Source organism: Dreissena polymorpha, chromosome 5 (assembly GCF_020536995.1).
Source record: "Dreissena polymorpha isolate Duluth1 chromosome 5, UMN_Dpol_1.0, whole genome shotgun sequence".
NCBI lineage: Eukaryota > Metazoa > Mollusca > Bivalvia > Myida > Dreissenidae > Dreissena > Dreissena polymorpha.
The window spans coordinates 21,291,823-21,310,755 of record NC_068359.1 but is presented as its reverse complement, the minus strand read 5'-3'; the positions used below and the strand labels follow the sequence as shown (position 1 = coordinate 21,310,755).

The following is an 18,933-nucleotide window of genomic DNA, read 5'->3' as shown; positions in this document are numbered from 1 at the left end:
TTTGTAAGATTTTAAAATCATTAAGCACATTTGTTCACCATCACTCGACGGTGTGTCATAAGAAAGAATTACGTCAAAATCTCCAAACTCAAGATTACACTTAAGAGTTCAAAGGTTAATTGGTGGGACTTGTACCATGATTGTTCAAACTATGTTCCTGGGGTCAAAATTGCCCCACTGGGGAGGGAAATGTAATTTCCTTATTAGTATATTGTAAAAACTTCAAAAACAAAAATCTTCTCATAAATCACAAGGCCTAGAGCAAAGATATTTGGCATGAAACTTCATCTTTTGGACCTTCACCAAGATTGTTCAAGTATCATTGGATCATATTTGCCCCACCCTCGGATCAAATTTGTTTGCCTTCTATAATATATATAATGAACACTTAAAAATATTCTTCTCAAAAACTGCAGTGCGAACATACATATTTTGCATAAAACATCATCTGGTGATCTTCTATACAGATTTTAAAAATTATCGGCTGGGGGTACCAATGATAAATTCATTGAATTTACCTGCTTAGATTCATTAGCTTTGTGGATATGCAATAATTTGCAATGTTTTTAAAGTGATTGAATGATTCAACATTAACATAAAATTAAAAAGAAAAAAACTATTTCATACATCATATTATACTTTTAAAAAGCCATAATTGTAATGCTTTCATGGAAAAAAATGAATGTTTGCTTAATTTTCAAAAATATTAATAAATTTTTTATGTTAAGGATTCCTCATAAAGGTTTTACGTGTGCACAGAATGTTATGGTAATCTCCAAAGCATTCCCATTACAAAATACATCCGATGTCTATGGATAAGTTATTTTTATGCCCCCTTTCAAAGAAAAGGGGGTATATAGTTTTCGCACTGTCCGTCTGTCTGTCAGTGTGTCACACTTTTCGTGTCCGCTTTCTAATTCAAATAATTTTCATTGGATCTTTACCAAACTTGGTCAGAAGTTGTGTCTAGACAATATCTAGGTCAAGTTCGAATATGGGTCATACCGGGTCAAAAACTATGTCACGGGGTCACTTAGTGCATTTCAAGGATTAACATGGTGTCTGCTCTCTAATTGAAGTAGTTTGCATCAACATTCATGCGCCTGTCAAGTATCGGGCATTCAGCGTGAGAGTCGCGCATTTACGCAGCAAAACACTCTCTCACACAGCCAAATCTCATGCTGTCCTTTTTTTTATACGCCCGTTTGTAAAAACGGGACGTATTATAGTTTCACCCTTGGCGGGCGGCGGGCGGGCGGCATCCACAGCAGTGTCCGCTCGCTAATTTAAATAGTTTTCATCCGATCTTCACCAAACGTGGTCAGAAGTTGTGTCTAGACAATATCTAGGTAAGGTTCAAATATGGGTAAAAAATTAGGTCACTTAGTGCATTTCAAGGATTTAGCATCGTGTCTGCTTTCTAATTGAAGTAGATTTCACCCGATCTTCACCAAATTTGGTCAGAAGTTGTTTCTAGATGATATGTAGGTCAAGTTCAAATATGGGTCATGCCGGATCAAAAACTAGGTCATGTGGTTACTTAGTGCATTTCAAGCATTGAGCATGGTGTCCGCTCTCTAATTGAAGTAGTTTTCATCTGATCTTCACCTTATTTGGTCAGAAGTTGTGTCTAGATGATATGTAGGTCAAGTTGGAATATGGGTCATGCAGGGTCAAAAACGAGGTCACAAGATCACATAGTGCATTTCAAGTATTTAGCATGGTGTCCGCTCTCTTATTGAAGTAGTTTTCATATGATCTTCACCTAATTTAGTCAGATGTTATACTTAATAATATCTAGGTCAAGTTTAAATATGGGTCATGCCGGGTCAATACTAGGTCTCGAGGTCACTTAGTGCATTTCAAGTATTGAGCATGGTGTCCAAAACCTTCGAACGGGCGTATCTTGTGACAGTTTGGCACTCTTGTTTAAAACTGACGATGCATGAAACTATTTTCACTCATATTTTTTTATGTAATTTAAATGCCAAAATTTAGAAAATGCATATGAATGGGAAACGAAACTGTAAGTAAGTAAATAGTGTTACAGTTACTGTACAAACAACCCATTTTTCAAAAGAAGCGTTTTTTTTTTGTAAACTGTACTGATGGTTTTGCTAGTTATGCCATAGGTTGTTAATAACTCGCGTTTGTTCAGCTAATTTCATTATTTCTTTTATAGCCATTATTGTGTTATCATGGTCATTGATTTGAACAAAAACAAACTGTTATTTTTACAGCATCCAGTAAAAATACCCATATTGTAAATCTCACGGGTACTACTGCTCTAATGTTTGATCAAGAATGCATCTAATGGATAATCAAACTAGTGGTTTCACTCAATTGATTTTTGCATATATAGGTAGGAGTACCTAGAGATTGAGCTGGAGACAGTGAAGGTGCTGACCTCTGTGTGGAACACTTAGAAGCTGACAAGTTTTCATATTGAAGGGCATGGTTCCCAACCGCCCATCACACACAGAATGAAGCTTGTCGTCTTCCGCAGTAAAAACTGGTTAGTGCTCCACAATGCGAGACCTGGTTCATATGTATGTTGCTGGAGTATTAATTATTATTATCAAGATTATCTTGTTTTATATTTCTTGATTATTTGCTATTATATCCCCCAAAACGAAGTATAGTGGGGTATATAGGAGTGACCTTGTCTGTCTGTCGATGGCTCTGTATTAAGTGTCCCCTCTCTAATTCAAGGTGTTTATCGGATCTTCACCAAACTTGGTCAGAAGTTGTATGTAGATGATGTCTAGGTCAAGTTTGAATACAGGTCATGCCGGGTCAAAAACTAGGTCACGGGGTCACTTAGTGCTTATAAAACATTCATCATGCTGTCCGCTCTCTAATTTAAGTAGTTTTCATCCAATCTTCACCAAACTTGGTCAGAATTTTATCTAGATGATCTCTAGGCCAAGTTTTAACATGGGCAATGCCGGGCCAAAAACTAGGTCACAGGGTCACTTTGTGCGTTTTTTAACATTCAGTATGGTATCTGCTCTCTAATTCAAGTAGTTTTCATCCGATCTTCTCCAAACTTGGTCAGAAGTTTAATCTAGATGATCTGTAGGCCAACTTTAATCGTGGGTAATGCCGGGCCGAAAATTAGGTCACATGGATTTTGACTTTAGGTCCTATAACACTGGCTTGCGACACCTGTCGACAGGCTTTCAACACAAATTTTTGGAATAAATAGTGGACTGAATATCTATCTAAGTTTGGTTGTGAGCTTATCTGGGCCATAACTATGTCTTTCAGTGTGAGATTAAACAAAAAAATTGCACATTTGTTCACCATCATTGGACGGTGTGTCATGCCGAAGAATTGTCGATATCTCTGAGGTCAAGGTCACAATTGCATAATAACTCTTAAAATCACCAAACATGTAAATATGTTGTTCTTATTTTGTGAAGACAGCATGCAAAAAATTCTGTGTCAATGCGGTATGTGGGGTTATTCCTGGTATATTGGAGTCTGTATGTTGGTTGGTCTGTTGTGGATTTGTCTATCCATTCAAACTTGTAAATATGGGATCAGCATGAAAAGAAGATTTTCAAAACACAATTTTTATTTGCATTGATTTCACATCCAAGAGTAATGTTCTTGATTCCTTGATCTTCGCTCATAAACATTCACAGGGACAGCAGGGGTACATTGTATTTTATTATTGTTTATGACCAAGTTTGTATTATATTTGTTTTGAAAGTGTGAACTTTTTAATGGATAAATAGATAGATTGAACAAAATTAATTTATTATGCCCTCCTTCGAAGAAGAGGGGGTTTATTGTTTTGCGTCGGTCAGACCGTCCATCAAATGGTTTCCGGATGATAACTCAAGAACGCATAGGTACATTAATCATGACTGGCAAATGACCCCTTCAATTTTCAGTTCACTAGGTCAAAGGTCAAGGTCACAGTGACTCGAAACGGTAAAATGGTTTGCGGATGATAACTCAAGAAAGTTTAAGCCTAGGATCATGAAACTTCATAGGTATATTGATCATGACTGGTAGAAGACCCCTTTTGATTTCCAGGTCTCTAGGTCAAGGTCACAGTAACCTGAAGCAGTAAAATGGTTTCCGGATGATATATATATATATATATATATATATATATATATATATATATATATATATATATATATATATATATATATATATATATATATATATATATATATATATCGTGGGCTTAGCGCAAAACGGTTGTAACTCACATTTTTACCAAAAATCATATTTTTTCATTTTTCAAGTTGTTTTTTTACTTTACACATCCTAAATAGATATTAAGATTATATTCTGAAAATTTACCCATGAAAACATGTATTTGGCTTATGGTTGTATTTAATTTTGGATAATTTTTGTTATGCAAAACAGTTGTATCTCAAGTTACAACCTTTGAGCACAAACAATTTCAAAGTGTACAATGTTGGAAGGGAAGTAACTCACCTTTACATCTTAAGTTTATGACATCATAATTATGACATCACTGTTTGATTTGCTTGCCATGTGGGCCTTGACATTCTAAAGGTTGTTTTGATTTTTTTGTTAATTCTCAAGAACATACATAATTACCTTTACATCTTTCTTAAATCATTTAATATTTGTATTATAATTATTATAATTCAACAGAGTTAAAGTCAAAACAAGTTTATCTTATCAGCTTATTTTAATTTAAAAAATAATGAACTTTAATCCTCTTTCTGAATTCAAATACAAAATATTCAAATATAATTGTGATATAAGAAAGATGATAAGACAGAAACTAGAACAAAATGCGATTGATCTTTTTCCTACCTTTTGAGCATCATTATTATAATTGTCTCAGTCTGACATGCTACCCACTGGTACCATTGTCTCAGTCTAAATTGCTACATACTGGTATTATTGTCTCAGTCTGACATGCTATGTACTGGTACAATTGTCCTAGTCTGACATTCTCTATACTGGTACCATTGTCCCCATCTGACACTACGTACAGGTATAATTGTAACAGTCTGACATGCTATGTACTGGTACCATTGTCATGGTTTCAGATGCTACACACTGCATGGTACTATTGTCACAGTCTCACATGCTACATACCCGTATAAATGTCACAGTATGACAAGCTTCTTACTGGTACAAATGTCATAGTCTGACATGCTACGCGCTGGTACCATTGTCACAGTCACAGATGCTACGTTCTGGTACCATTGTAACAGTCTCACATGCTACATACTGGTACTATTGTCACAGTCTAGCATGCCATGTACTGGTATAATTGTAACAGTCTGACAAGCTACGTAGTTATACCATTGTCACAGTCTCACATGGTAGCCACTGGTATAATTTTCACAGTCAGACAAGCTACGTAGTGGTACGATTGCCACAGTCGCACATGCTCCATACTGGTATAATTATAACAGTCTGACTTGCTACATACTGGTACCATTGTCACAGTCTGACATGCTACATACTGGTACCATTGTCACAGTTGCAGATGCTACGAACTGGTACCCTTGTAACAGTCTGACATGTTACATACTGGTTACATTGTCACAGTCAAGCATGCTAAAAGCCTATGTACTGGTATTATTGCAACAGTCTGACAAGCTACGTAGGGATACCATTGTCACAGTCTCACATGCTAGCCACTGGTATAATTTTCACAGTCTGACAAGCTACGTAGTGGTATGATTGCCACAGCCACGCATGCTCCATACTGGTATAATTAAAACAGTCTGACTTGCTACATACTGGTACCAATTTGTCACAGTCTCACATGCAACATACGGATATAATTGTCAAAGTGTGACAAGCTACATACTGGTACCATTGTCAAAGTCTGACATGCTACGTACTGGTACTTTTGTCACAGTCGCAGATGCTACTTTCTGGTACCATTGTAACAGTCTCACATGCTACATACTGGTACTATTGTCACAGTTTAGCATGTCATATACTGGTACCATTGTCACAGTCTGACAAGCTACATACTGGTAAAATTTTCACAGTCTGACAAGCCACGTAGTCCTGGGTACCATTGTCAAAGTCTGACAAGCTAGATACTGGTACCATTGTTACCGTTGCATTTGATTCATACTGGTACCATTGTAACAGTCTGACATGCTACATACTGGTACCATTGTCACAGTCTAGCATGCTATGTACTAGTATAATTGTAACAGTCTGACACGCTACGTAGTGTTACCAATTTCACAGTCTCAAATGCTACTCACTGGTATAATCTCACTGTCTGACAAGCTAAAGAGTGGTACCATTGTCACAGTCTCAAATGCTACCCACTGGTATAATCTCACAGTCTGACAAGCTACATAGTGGTACGATTGTCACAGTCTCAGATGCTACGTACTGGTACCATTGTCTCAGTCTCACATGCTACATATTGGTACCATTGTCACAGTCTAACATAATACATACTGATGCCATTGTCACAGTCTGACATGCTTTGTACTGGTACTATTGTCACAGTCTGACATGCCACATACTGGTACTATTGTCACAGTCGCAGATGCTACGTAATGGTACCATTGTCACAGTCTGACATGCTACATAATGGTTACATTGTCACAGTCTAGCATGCTATGTACTGGCATAATTGTAACAGTCTGACACGCTACATAGTGGTACCTTTGTTACAGTCTCACATGCAGCAATGATGCTACCTACTGTATAATTTTCACAGTCTGACAAGCTATATAGTGGTACCATTGTCACAGTCTCAGATGCTTCGTACCAGTACCATTGTCACAGTCTCAGATGCTATGTACTGGTACCATTGTCTTTGTCTCACATGCTATGTACTGATATAATTGTCACAGTCTGCCATGCTTAATATTGGTACCATTGTCACAGTCTAACATAATACATACCGGTGCCATTGTCACAGTCTGACATGCCACATAGTGGTATAATTGTAACAGTCTGACAAGTCATTTTGATGAATGATCTTACTTTTGCTGTTATACCCAGTTAAAGCGTTTATGGTATCAAATCTTTAGCTATTAATTCTTTTATGTTAAATAACTACAGACCAAATTGAACAAAGTAACAAGGGAATTATTGTGATGCTAAAATATGTTTGAATACAAGTACATACTTAGAAGTCTCAATTCTATTTTCCAAATCTCAATTCTACCTTTTTGAAACAAAATTAACTTGTTCTAGAACTTTCTTTATTGTTAATTTTATTAATTTACCTATGTTCAACATAGTGTTAAATTCCTTTTTATTCATTAAAAAATCAAGTGAATGGACCGTGAAAAAATAATTATATTCTTTATAATAAATTATAGTATTATATATAAGCATTATATAAAAATGATGTACATGAACGGCAGGAAATAAGTTAATTAATTAATTAAGTTGGCTTGAGTAAAAATCTTTTAATACTGGAAATATTATTTTTCGCTTCTTTAATTGCATTTGTCGAGACTGCAGTATAAAATCACAAACTTTTTCGGTAATGTATAATAAAGGATAAAATAAATACCTCAAAGTTTGAATCTTAGCTGATCATGTAATCTCTAGAATAGTTTTAGATGATTAAAAAAATCGTTTAAAGATCTCATTTGATTCAATTTATTAAAATAAACAACAAATTATATTTATAAAAAACGTATATCAATAATGTGTGGAATAACTATGAATACATTTTATACACCATACTAAAATGATTGTATTTGTTCAAAAAAGTGTTTTGTGATTGTTGAAAGTTTATGGTAACTAATAAGTTTTGCTTTCTTTTACTAATGATGAAGAATAAAGAGTATATGATGAGATACTTCCATTTAACACAAAATAAATATTAAAATCTGCCCAAATTAAAAATGGAAAACAGTTGTAACTTGAGTTACTTCCCTATTGCATAAAAATAATAGATGAAATTTTCCAAAATTTCAGGTGGAAAATGGTTGTAACTTGAACATGTTCAAATATCTCTTTCTATAATTATTCTACAGATTGGAAATGAGTCTTTTAACACTGTTTGGAACTAACCAAATATATGCTTTTTTAATAAAATCCAGCAAGAAATTTTGTAAAGAATTGGGCAGTTTTTTGTCTCTCCTGTAAAATTTCCAAAAATGGAGTTACAACCGTTTTGCGCTAAGCCCACGATATATATATATATATATATATATATATATATATATATATATATATATATATATATATATATATACATATAATTAGCTATTGATACTTAAGTGAGAGTGATTACATGAGTATTCACACAATGGCTGCCACTACAACTGACAGCCCATTTAGGGGGGGGGGGGGCATGCATGTTTTACAAACAGTCTTTGTTAACATTAAGTTATCTGTATCTAGTACCATTTTAAAATGGAGGGGATGGTGTTGGAGATGCTTCGGAGACTAAAGGGCAACATGGCTTGCAAGAACTTCACCATAATATCCTGAAGAGGAACATGAGCTTGTCCAGGACCACTTCGCAAGCAATGACCCACAAGTACTGAACATTGCTAGAACTACTCTGTGGGTATGTTGCTGGTATGTTGCTGGAGGTGATGTTTTTGTTTGAGATTGAAGAGTGTTGCTTGTGTGCGCTGGTAATCACAAACTTGTTTAAAAGTTGAAATGATAAAGAATTAGTAACTAAACATAATAAGTACAAAATAATGACACTCACAGTTCTCTCCATAAACCCCAATACTCTTCTCTCCATAACAGGGTGCTGGAAGATGCTTACTGCTATATTGACTGCTTCCAAGCGCTTCCTGGACCTAAAAATTATCTCCCAGCAGCAACCTCCCCAAGGTGTGACGAGAGTCTTCAAGGTAATTGAAAGAGGGTGCAATGTGAAGTATAAATGCATAACGAGCCAAAATGGAAAGCTTAGGTTTGGAATAACTCGTCTCATGGTCAAAGTCACACTTAATACTCAATTTTCTCATACCATTATTTATGCAAGAAAGCTCATTCAACAGCTCGCCACAATTAAGTTATATGCTGAATTCATACTTTCAGGTCAAAGGTCCTAGGCCATTAAGTAATGGTCAAGATACTTTGTGTCTGCTCTGTAAATCCTATACCCATTGAAATATTTCTTTTAAATCTCACTCAAATGGTGACCATATTGTTTCAATATGCAGAGTTTGGATTTGGCATCACTCGAACTTGAAGATAAATATTCATTTGCCACATTATGAGTTTGATTCTTCTTAGTAAATCACATATCCCGTTTCATTGTTCCAAGAAACAAAACACCAATGCTCACCACAATTAATTAATGCGATTTGCAAAACCAATCAGGTTCAAACAAGATAAAAGGTTTAAACATTCAGTTCTATCCATTAAATTTGTATCCGCTCATTATTGTCCCCTACCGGTTTCATCGGAGGGTGCATCGCTTTGAACAGCCATATCTTCATCAATTTTGCAGAGATTTTCACGATCTCGGTCTTATTCAACGCAGAAATAAATTTCCTTTCTGGAAATGTATATGTCTTGCAATATTTTTACAAATGCTGGGTCAACTTTTAAGAAATAACACGATACACAACTCGCATGACCCAGTTGACAGTGATCATGCTGTCTTTAAGACTGAAATCTTCACGGAGTAAAGGGCAACTTCCTTACAAAGTTCATGTAGTTCGATACCATAATTCAATAAAACGTATGAAAAACATTATTACCGTTCTTGTCGTTACATTCTGCATCAAGACTAACTGTCCAGCGCCGTTTGAAACCTTTGTTTACATACATTTCAACTAACTGACATTTTAAACATACGAGTGATTTCATTGGTACAATGCGGAGGTGTGTCTTTACAACTGGAGATTTCATTCATAAAGAATGCATGATCACTGTCAACTGGGTCATGCGTGTTTTGTATAGTGTTATTTCTTAAAAGTTGACCCAGCATTTGTAAAAATATTGCAAGACATATACATTTCCAGAATGAAATTCATTTCTGCGTTGAATAAGACCGAGATTGTGAAAATCGCTGGACAATTGATGAAGATATGGCGGTTCAAAGCGATGCACCCCGTTTTGGGCTGATTTTGAGTTGCATACCTTGTTATATATATATTTGATAGTGAAATATTTTTTTTCAGAAAAGTTAATTTTTCGTTATAATATGATTATTTATCATTCAAAATGATGTTTTCACTAATTAATATCATAGCCACACGCTACCCACCTGTGGTCCTAAATAGAATAAATACCACCTCAAATATTTCCTTTGACATATTGCTTTCATATTTTGCATACTGCTTTACCAACATGACCCCAATCTATAAACAAGAGCAGACAACTGTATCAAGCATTTTGACAGAATTATAGCCCCTTTTATACTTTGGTAATTAAACATTTGGTTAAGTTTTGTTTTTTGGTCTAGTTTATTCCTAAAGTATCTTAGCTATTGCTTTTTAGACTTGGAAAACTCACTAACTATCGTAAGGGGACTGTACAGGGCAAGTTGCATAACTCTGGTTGGCTTTTTAATGGAATTATGGCCCTTTTTATGTCCCCCACTATAGTAGTGGGGGACATATTGTTTTTGCCCTGTCTGTTGGTCTGTTGGTCTGTCTGTTGGTCTGTTGGTCTGTCTGTTTGCGCCAACTTTAACATTTTGCAATAACTTTTGCTATATTGAAGATAGCATCTTCATATTTGGCATGCATGTGTATCTCATGAAGCTGCACATTTTGAGTGGTGAAAGGTCAAGGTCAAGGTCATCCTTCAAGGTCAGAGGTCAAATATATGTGGCCAAAATCGCTCATTTTATGAATACTTTTGCAATATTGATGATAGCAACTTGATATTTAGCATGCATGTGTATCTCAAGGAGCTGCACATTTTGAGTGGTAAAAGGTCAAGGTCAAGGTCATCCTTCAAGGTCAGAGGTCAAATAAATGTGGCCCTTATCGCTTATTTTATAAATACTTTTGCAATATTGAAGATAGAAACTTGATATTTGGCATGCATGTGCATGTCATGGAGCTGCACATTTTGAGTGGTGAAAGGTCAAGGTCAAGGTCATCCTTCAAGGTCAGAGATCAAATATATGTGGCCCAAATCGCTTATTTTATGAATACTTTTGCAATATTGAAGATAGCAACTTGATATTTGGCATGCATGTGTATCTCATGGAGCTGCACATTTTGAGTGGTGAAAGGTCAAGGTCAAGGTCATCCTTCACAATGTCAAGGTCATCGTACAAGGTCAAACATCATATAGGGGGACATTGTGTTTCACAAACACTTCTTGTTTGTCTTTGTAACTTTGAATATTTTGGTTAATATTGTGTATTTAGATCCACTTTACTTCTAAAGAATCAATGCTATAGCTTTCAAACTTCAAATACTTTCTTACTATCATGATGTTACTGTACCTAAAAAGTTGAATTTGACCTTGACCTTTGAATGACCTTGACTCTCAATGTCATATTAATAAATGTTGCTTAAATTGCGATAACTTCTTTATTTATGATCACATTTGATTCATACTTTGACAAAACAACACTTACCTGACATACCACAATGGACTCCACCCAAACCATGCCCCACCCCAGAACCCCCCTCCCCCCTAAAAAAAAGACAACATTGTTTTTTTCTTTTTTTTTTAAATATCATTTATTAAATGACCACACACCCACATTATACCCCCTCTCCATGATGGCTTACGTTTTACTGTCAAGCACTCGAATAGTCGAGCGCGCTTTCCTCTGACAGCTCTTGTTGCCTTAAATTTTCATTGTTCTTTGAAATTAAATTAATAATGACCAATTTTTTTTCACTGCTCTTTGTTATTATTTGTTTTTGGTTTACAACTTTTTCTGCAATCAATTTAAGTGGGCATGTCAATGGTATTTCTCTATGCAATGGCAAATATTCAACATTCCACATGTCCGATTTTTATGAAAAATAAAAGTACATGTATCAGGAACATTGATGAATTCGTTTAAAAAGATTAGTGAAGGGCCAAAAAAATATTATTACATAATGGTCTTAGTGCTTATGGGGATCGAAATCTTGCCCACAACATTCACAATCTTAATGAATATTTTCTACACAAAACTACTGTTCCATTATTCATTATGGTCAGTGAGCATGCGCATAGCTGGATATGTTAATACTACTACGATTTCCTGCGCCCACAAAAAGTGTCGTGGGGATAACTTTTTTTAGCTTGACTATATATATATATATATATATATATATATATATATATATATATATATATATATATATATATATATATATATATAAAGTGGAGCTATCCTCCTCACCCCGGCGTCGGCGTTACCGTGAGCGTTGGAATGTTAAAGTTTGCGTACCACCTCACATATTTCCTATGTCCTTTGACATATTGCTTTTATATTTTGCATACTTCTTTACCAACATGACACCAATCTATAAACAAGAGCAGACAACTGAATCAAGCATTTTGTAAAAATTATGGCCCTTTTTTCACTTAGAATATGAATATAATTGATAAATTTGTGTTAAAGTTTGCGTACAACCTCAAATATTTTCTATGTCCTTTGACATATTGCTTTCAAATTTTGCGTACTTCTTAACCAACATGATCCTAATCTATAAACAAGATCAGACAACTGTATCAAGCATTGTGACAGAATTATGGCCCCTTTTATACGTAGATAATTGAACATTTGGTTAAGTTTTGTGTTTCGGTCCATTTGACTTGTAAAGTATCATAGCTATTGCTTTCAGACTTGGAGATCTCGCTAACTATCATTAGGGGACTGTACAGGGCAAGTTGCATAACTTTGGTTGGCCTTTTAACGGAATAATGGAATAAATTTCGGCGGAGCATATAGTTGCCAGTTTGTCTTTCCTTACTTACTTACTTCCTTACTTCTGTCACACTTTTGCTATCGTTTCTCATAGCGCCTTCAATACTTAACCAATCGCTTTCATATTTGGCATGTAGGTACCTTGCATGGACCTTGCATCTACCTTTTGATGAGGTTTGAGGTCACTAGGGTCAAGGTCACCGATGCTAATAATAGTCTTTCTTCCGTCAAACTTTTGCTACTGTTTCTCATAGCGCCTTCAATACTTTACTAATCGCTTTCATACTTGACATGTAGGTACCTTGCATGGACCTCTACCTTTTGATGAGGTTTGAGGTCACTGGGGTCAAGGTCAAGGTCACCGAGGCTAATAATAGACTTCCTTCCGTCACACTATTGCTACCGTTTCTCATAGCGCCTTGAATACTTTACCAATCGCTTTTATATTTGGCATGTAGGTACCTTGCAGGGACCTCTACCTTTTGATGAGGTTTGAGGTCACTGGGTCAAGGTCACCGAGGCTAATAATAGATTTTTTAGGTGTTTATTAACACATACATTGACAAAGCGCATCATCGGGGAGCATCCATCAGTTTCACTGATATTCTTGTTTGTCTTAGTAACTTTGAATATTTTGTTAAATTTTGTGTTTAGATTCAATTTACTTCTAAAGTATCAAGGCTATTGCTTTCAAACTTCAAATACTGTCTTACTATCATGATGGTACTGTACCTGGCAAGTTGAATTTGACCTTGACTTTTGAATGACCTTGACTGCCCCCCCCCCCCCCCCTCAAATTTTTTTTTCTTTTTTTTGAAATATCATCTATTAAATGACCACACACACACACATTATACCCCCGCTCCATGATGGCTTACGTTATACTGTCAAGCACTCGAATAGTCGAGCGCTCTGTCCTCTGACAGCTCTTGTTAATTAGTAATGTACATATTTACAATATATAAAGCAAGGTCTGTGCTTTAAGAAACATTCAAATAAGTTCTTATTAACGCATACATTTATTTCAGAGAATAAAATTCCGTTTTAGCTGTCGATATGCCCTTTAACAAATCTTATATGATTCAAGAATCAAATTTTTGAAAATCAAAGCGACATTTCATTGTGGTTCTTGCCAAATTCGCCAATATGAATGTATTTAAGAACACAGGCGGTTAGCGTGTGGCTATGATATTAATTAGTGAAAACATCATTTTGAATGATAAATAATCATATTATAACGAAAAGTTAACTTTTCTGAAAAAAAAAAATTCACTATCAAATATATATATAACAAGGTATGCAACTCAAAATCAGCCCAAAACGGGGTGCATCGCTTTGAACCGCCATATCTTCATCAATTGTGCAGCAATTTTCACGATCTCGGTCTTATTCAACGCAGAAATGAATTTCCTTCCTGGAAATGTATATGTCTTGCAATATTTTTACAAATGCTGGGTCAACTTTTAAGAAATAACACGATACACAACACGCATGACCCAGTTGACAGTGATCATGCATTCTTTATGAATGAAATCTCCAGTTGTAAAGACACACCTCCGCATTGGACCAATGAAATCACTCGTATGTTTAAAATGTCAGTTAGTTGAAATGTATGTAAACAAAGGTTTCAAACGGCGCTGGACAGTTAGTCTTGATGCAGAATGTAACGACAAGAACGGTAATAATGTTTTTTCATACGTTTTATTGAATTATGGTATCGAACTACATGAACTTTGTAGGGAAGTGGCCCTAACTCCGTGAAGATTTCAGTCTTAAAGACAGCATGATCACTGTCAACTGGGTCATGCGAGTTGTGTATCGTGTTATTATGCCCCCCTTCGAAGAAGAGGGGGTATATTGCTTTGCTCATGTCGGTCGGTCGGTCGGTCGGTCGGTCCGTCCGTCCACCAGGTGGTTGTCAGACGATAACTCAAGAACGCTTGGGCCTAGGATCATGAAACTTCATAGGTACATTGATCATGACTTGCAGATGACCCTTATTGATTTTGAGGTCACAAAGTCAAAGGTCAAGGTCACGGTAACCCGAAATAGTAAAATGGTTTCCGGATGATAACTCAAGAACGCATACGCCTAGGATCATGAAACTTCATGGGTAGATTGATCATGACTCGCAGATGACCCCTATTGATTTTGAGGTCACTAGGTCAAAGGTCAAGGTCATGGTGACCCGAAATAGTAAAATGGTTTCCGGATGTTAACTCAAGAACGCATACGCATAGGATCATGAATCTTCATGGGTAGATTGATCATGACTCGCAGATGACCCCTATTGATTTTGAGGTCACTAGGTCAAAGGTCAAGGTCACGGTGACCTGAAATAGTAAAATGATTTTCGGATGATAATTCAAGAACGCATATGCCTAGGATCATGAAACTTTATAGGTAGATTGATCATGACTCGCAGATGAACCCTATTGATTTCCAGGTCACTAGGTCAAAGGTCAAGGTCACGGTGACCCGAAATAGTTAAATGATTTTCGTATGATAACTCAAGAACGCATATGCCTAGGATCATGAAACTTCAAAGGTAGATTGATCATGACTCGCAGATGACCCCTATTGACGTCACAAGGTCAAAGGTCAAGGTCACGGTGACCCGAAATAGTAAAATGATTTTCGGATGATAACTCAAGAACGCTTTTGCCTAGGATCATGGCACTTCATAGGTACATTGATCGTGACTTGCAGATGACCCCTATTGATTTTCAGCTCACTAGGTCAAAGGTCAAGGTCACAGTGACAAAAGTCGTATTCACACAATGGCTACCAGTGCAACGGACAGCCCCTATGGGGGGCATGCATGTTTTACAAACAGCCCTTGTTTCTTAAAAGTTGACCCAGCATTTGTAAAAATATTGCAAGACATATACATTTCCAGATAGGAAATTCATTTCTGCATTGAATAAGACCGAGATGGTGAAAATCGCTGCACAATTGATGAAGATATGGCTGTTCAAAGCGATGCACCCCGTTTTGGGCTGATTTTGAGTTGCATACCTTGTTATATATATATATATTTGATAGTGAAATATTTTTTTTCAGAAAAGTTAATTTTTCGTTAAAATATGATTATTTATCATTCAAAATGATGTTTTCACTAATTAATATCATAGCCACACGCTACCCACCTGTGTTTTAGAACGATAATAGTATACAATTTGTTCAGAGAGTCATGAAATAGAGTGAAAATGTGTTGGTTCTGGTAGCGATTTTATTTCACTTGTGAGCATAGACAGTTTATATTTTCACTCATTTCTTTGATTATTTGTAAATAAAATCACTATGGTAGGTAAGATTTAAATAATAGTTTAGCCATGGCATGCCTTTTTTGTTTGTTAAAAAAAAATCCATTTTTGGTAACCTTTGATTTAAGTCCATTATTAGAAACTGTCTGAGAAGTTTGGTTCAAATTATGTACCAATATATTTTTTATTACCTTAAATATGGCCTTTTTTCAACTTATTACATTCATTTCAGTGATGGATAACCTCTGAAATGTCCCAGGTAGAGTCTGAAAGTGATGACACATGTTGTAGAATGCTTATAATTCTTTCTACATATCTCTAACACTTCCATGGATCTGTAAACACTTTCAAGGTCAAACGTCATATAGGGGGACATTGTGTTTCACAAACGCATCTTGTTATTTCTATGTCCCCCTCCACTATAGGGGGGGGGGACATATTGTTTTTGCCCTGTTGGTTGGTTGGTTGGTTGGCTTGTTTGCTCCAACTTGAACATTTTGCCATAACTTTTGCAATATTGAAGATCATATTTGGCATGCATGTTTATCTCATGGAGCTGCACATTTTGAGTGGTGAAAGGTCAAGGTCAAATATATAGCTTCAAAGCGGCGCAGAAGGGGACATACTGATAGTGTTTCTGACAAACACATATCATGTTGTTTCATGAATTTTACACTAAAGTGTTACGAAAAACGACGTTTACATCAAAATGACTCTTTATGAATCATCAAAACTATGTATTTTATGAAACAAGAAATTAAACGAATGAGGACTTTTGTAAATCTGAATGTTGAAGGAAGTACTGGCGTCAACATTGATCCTCATGAACCTAAAATTATTCCAATCAGATAGTTGTCTAAATGAAATTTGCTCTGTGTAAGACTGGGACTTTAGAAAGGCAATGGAAAAGCGTTTGACCTATTAGGTATTCTTATTTTAAAACAATCGCATTCAATATATGGAGAACTAGACAGAGAACACTTCATTATTTTAACATAATTTGATACCTACAGATTTTTGTTTGATTGTAAAATATAAGTACGAGTCTATTATTTCAACTTGAAATGTAGGTGAAAATGTGCTCTGGTCTTAAATTACTTCAAATCATGGATACATAATAAGATTTTTTAATTTATAGTGCACTATTGTACGAATATTAAGAAGAGCTGTGGTTTTAAAGTACTCGTACACGCCTGTAGATATAGAGTTTAAGGATGTGTCTGTATGCATACAGTCATTGCTTGGCAGCATGAAGTATCAATGCAAAAATAGCGTCATTAACCGTTTCTGACGAACTTCCTACATACCCAAACGCTTGACACCGTATAGAAAACTAAGTTTTCGTAGCTGATGATACATCCACAAGAAAATTGAAATGCAAATGGTACTACACAGTCTAAAGTATACCAATGGAAAGATCTAGGATCCCAAAAGGTGCCTGGTGCTGCTAAAGAAATGAGCAGTGTTGAAATTCGGAACAGACGATGACATTTTCTGATTATGAGTTATATCAAGGGTATTTGTAAGTAAAATGTATTTAATTACAGGTGTAAGCACATGTGCTTCGTGAGTGTTGTTATCGAATACTTGACAAAATTAATTAAAATTTGGAGGATATTCATCATTTCAATGTTGATGCCCTAAAGGGACAGGAGCGATAAAAAAGGAGCTGGGTGAAGCTACCTCCAATTTTGCTCTACGTTTTCCCTAAGTATTCCAAGTTTGTTTGTGCCTATACATTGTGAAATGTGTTTTGTTATTATGAAACCGGTTAACGTCGAATAGACGCGATTTATATGGGTAATGATTTAAGCTAGAAACGAATTGAGCAAATTACAAAATTAAAAGGCCCGGTCAGACCGACTAACGAATATGCAACGGAGAAAAAACGCACAAAAATGCAGATTTTGGTTATCCGGTGATTAAATTTACCTGCTCTGTCGCCGCTCAAGACTCTCGCAAACGGTGTGTGAAGCGTAGGAAACACACAATGACCGCACAAGTACCGGTGCTATAACGGGAAAAAACGAACGTTTAACGGATATGTACCTGCTAATTAACGGTCGGCTAACGGATATGACTGTGCGAGTAAAGGACTTCTACCGGATAAAACGGCAGTGAAATACATTAGTACCGGACAAAACGTTCGCCCAACGTGAGAGAAACGGAAAAGTACCGAACACCAACGTACAACAATGAAAAAGTAGGGCATATCCTCAGAATCATGTGGCAAAACTTCAGGTTCTGGCAGGTTAAGGTCTCCGTTCTCAGCTGCTGCCTTCAGGTTGGACTCGTTCCACAACTGTGCATCGGATGCAGCAACACGGCCTCCAATGTCAGCCCAGACGAACTTGTAGTCAGAATCCTACAGGGCTAGCAGGATAACTGATAAGTACTTCTTGTAGTTAAAATACGTAGACCCGGATCTTGGTGGACATTTGCAGGCAATATGTTCGCCATCAATAGCACCAAGAGTATGGGGGATATTCCAGCTGTCCCTGAAGCCGTCCGCTATTCGCGTGCAATAGGCAGCTCTTGTTGGCAACGGCATCACCTCGTCAGCATACTCATCTATGACTGCTCTACAGACCTGACGCGTAAAAGATAACAGTATAATAAGCTAGCGTGGATTATAAGTGTATGACACATGTAGTAGATAATCCATGACTTTTAGCGAGTGGATGATAAGGTAAAAATATACTTCTTCATAAAATGTGCTTATAACTGTGTGCATTTCAAGATATGCGCACAAGACATTACTAATGACAATATATAATTTAGAAGGTTAGTGTTGTAGTGCGCGCACTCATCTATTTGCCTTTTATCCTATACCAATAACTTAACACAATGCAATTCATATAAACTGAT

General features: G+C 36.1%; 1 long non-coding RNA gene across 1 annotated transcript; it reads left to right on the top strand.

The window, feature by feature from the left end:
• Positions 1-1,841: 1,841 nt before the first annotated feature.
• On the top strand, positions 1,842-12,782 carry LOC127831787 (uncharacterized). Its single transcript, XR_008026497.1, has 4 exons — positions 1,842-2,515; positions 8,347-8,526; positions 8,707-8,813; positions 12,717-12,782. It is a non-coding gene; the product is annotated as an uncharacterized LOC127831787 (long non-coding RNA).
• The last annotated feature ends 6,151 nt before the right edge of the window (positions 12,783-18,933 follow it).